Source organism: Silene latifolia, chromosome 3 (assembly GCF_048544455.1).
Source record: "Silene latifolia isolate original U9 population chromosome 3, ASM4854445v1, whole genome shotgun sequence".
Taxonomy (NCBI): domain Eukaryota; kingdom Viridiplantae; phylum Streptophyta; class Magnoliopsida; order Caryophyllales; family Caryophyllaceae; genus Silene; species Silene latifolia.
The window spans coordinates 110,110,304-110,113,874 of NC_133528.1; positions in this window are offsets into that span (position 1 = coordinate 110,110,304).

The following is a 3,571-nucleotide window of genomic DNA, read 5'->3' on the forward strand; positions in this document are numbered from 1 at the left end:
CTTCCCGATCTGAACAGGTACGTCTTCTGCTACACCTAGTGGCCGTGATAAACTACGGTCGGCCATCTGGGCAGTCATGTTGGTGCAACTCAGCTTTGTCACACCAAGTCTCTTAGCTAGAGACAAAGGTAAAACACTTACGCTAGCGCCTAAATCGCATAGCGCATTATCAATCAATTGCATACCGATGTGACAAGGGATCGAAAAACTACCCGGGTCTGATTGCTTAGGAGGTAGCTTATTTTGAAATAGGGCTGACCCCACCTCAGTCAAAGCTACGGTCTCATTATCATTAATAGTCCTCTTACGTGCTAAAATTTCTTTCATAAACTTTAAATAAGAGGGTACCTTAGTCAGCAATTCAAGAACGGCACGGAGACTTCCAAACTCTTCAAGAGCTCAACAAATTTGCCAAACTGTTGATTAACCTTGGTATTCTGCAGCCGCCTCGGGAAGGGAACCGTGATTGGTATCTCGAGCCCCTTGTTTCTCGCTTCCAAAGTGTCTTCCGGAGCAAGTTCGGTATCTTTTGGACGCCTCTTACCTCTCGAACGAGGCCTTTCTGGTAATTCCTCGCTTAAACGAGCACTAGCAGGCTCTCGAATAAGCTTCCCGTCATCAATACTGCTCGATCGAACAACTTCTCCACTCGATCGAGCAGCTTCTTCTTCAAAACCAGTCGATCGAGCAAACTTACCACTCGATCGACCAACCTCATCATCTGCTTCACTCGATCGAGCAGGAATTCTACTCGATCGACCAGCTTCTTCACCATTTCCACTCGATCGAGCATCAAGAGGCTCACGATCGAGCTGTTTCTTGTCTGACAGCTCCTTATTCACGCTGAATCTGTTCAAAGATCGTGATGCCTTCCTCGGGTCCGATTTCTGTACTTCCTTAGGTCCCTCATAAGAAAGACCGCTTCTCAATTCTATCAAATTTACCGTCTCATTTGGGTTCTTCTCATTTTGAGTCGTAAATGACCCGCTTCCTCGAAGATTGATTTGCAGCAAGTTGGGCAACTTGAGTCTCAAGTGCCTTGAATGCCGTGTCCTTCTGTTGTAATTGCTTTGCAATGGATTGCATCATGGACTTTAACTCACCCATCTCACTCACCCCACTAGATGACGAAGCACCTTGGTTAGGAGGGTTGAAAGACGGAGGCTTCGAATAGCCTTGTTGCTTCTGGTGTGGAGGAATATATGGTCATTGCGGCTGATTTGGAGGGGCGGTGGGGTTGAGTACGTTCTGGTTACTCCACCTCAAATTGGGGTGGATATTCGGCTCGTAATGAGTGTTGTTTTGCCTGTAATGTTGAAAGGCAGCACATTGCTCATAAGGACTAGGACAATAATCAGAGACATGTCCATCTACCCCACACCTTGTATGCACGAAAGGACCGTCTGTCATAGCATTAACCTGGTACATCCCTCCCTTGAGAGCTCCCCTAGTTCATACTTGTCAAACCTCGCGGTAAGGGCTTCTAATGCGGCTACTGAAGAGGATTCAGCGGCTCTCCTTTGGTTTCCTCTTGAATTCCCATATTCAGCCCTATGAGTGGCTAAATCATCTATGATCTTCCACCCTTTGGTTGCTCCCAAGTTGTCGGCAAATCGACCATTGGTGCAGCATCTAAGATAGCCCCTCGATCATCATATAAACCATTGTAAAAATGGTTGCACAAACTCCATTTTCGAAACCATGATGCGGTATGGTTCGCACTAGTTTCTTAAATCGAAGCCATGCCTCGTGGAAGTTCTCGTCGGGCCCTTGTTTGAAACTTGTTATCTGAGCTCTAATGGCGATGGTTCTCGAAGCAGAGAAGTACTTCTTATAGAACGCCAATGCTAGCGAATTCCAATCCGTTATGCCGTGGGCAGCTCGGTCCAAATCCCTATACCACTCCCTTGCAGCATCGCGGAGTGAGAAGATGAACATGGTTTCTTTTATCTGATCCGCTGTCACGCCAGTGGGAGGAGGTATGGAGCAGCAGTAATCAATGAAGGTCTCCATATCCGAGCTGCATCTTGATTGCCGCTCCCCGAACTGATTTTTCTCGACCATATTAATGTATGCAGGCTTTGGCTTGAACTTCCTAGCATCTCCCGGTAATTCGAACCCCTTATAGAGATTGTCAGCCGTGGGCTCGGAGTGACTAGCAATGGTTGCTTCCTCAGCCATTTCGGGAAAATCTGGGAAAGTAATAGATTCAACTGATGAATTGGAAACTGGAGAAGACGGTGGATTGTCCTCGAAAAGCTCGTTCTCGTAAAAGCTACCACGAGAACTAGGCTCTTCCTCTGCCTGTTGTTCTTGAAATAGTCTCCTTTTTACGTGCAGAGATCTCTCAATCTCGGGATCAAAAGGTAGTAGTGGACCACCCTGCGACCTGCGCATAAGAGGGAACTACAACAAAAATGAGAATAGTCCAAGGAACTGGTGTCCCTTAGACCGAAAGAGGATTAAAACGAAACAACTAATAAATTGAACAATTGCCTCCCCGGCAACGGCGCCAAAATTTGACACGTCTGTCGCGTACCTGTCAAAAATAAAACCTAACGGTCTCAACTAAAATGTAGTAGAGGCAGTCGAGTATCGAATCCACCAGGGAGGAAACGCAATTATAGCTGTCTATTCTAATCCTATGGTAACAATTGGGGGTTGTTTAAATTTCGGTTTCTAAACTACGGAGTTGAAAGGAAAGAGAATTAAAGCAGAGAGCGGTTAAGCAGGAAAATGATTTAAAACTATCAATAAGAGAGGGACATGTCGGGATTTCGGTTCACTACGGTAATCCAACAACTCAGCAGTGAATGACTCAGACGAACTAATGTGAGACGGATGCTAGAAGGTCCTTTCGGTCCACTTCCTACCCTAAAATACCACTAACTTAACTTTCGTCCTCATTAGGGCAGTCTACTGTTTATAGCAGGCCTATTTAGTCCAATCTTTCGATCCAGGATTAATTGTAGCCAGTTTAATGGGTGACATAGAAGCGTGCACTCAACTAGGTCGGGAATTACAGTTAAATTGCTATAGTGACAGAATCTCTTATCAGTTCATCTAATTCATTCACTACATCGTCATTTTCTACCGCAGATTCCCTAATCCCAACATGAAGGGGTTTAGCTACTCATATTCTTAATAAAACTAACAGCAAACAATTTCCCAGCAGATGACATAATGAAATGAACGATAAAATGCAATAATGATAAATTAGGGCAAGAGAATAAATAAAGCAAGCAAGGAATTAATGCAACAAGAAGGTTAATTATTATTAAGGGAAGAGAGGAGATTACAATCCAAGCAAATTCCGGCGTAAAGAACACGAAATTCAATGAAGCAATCCCCGAAGCAAGAGTAGCAGTCGAAAGTAAAAGTAACGTAGGAAAATGTTCTACTGTCGAAACTTAGAGAGTAAAAGTGAATAATAGATAATAAGATGTCTATTAACCTAATTCACTTAGGTTTAAATAGAAAGTAAAACTGAAAACTTGCGAAATAAAACATCCACGGACTAAGTAAAAGCCCACGCCCGTGAAAACCTCTCGATCGAGTGGATTAAACCACT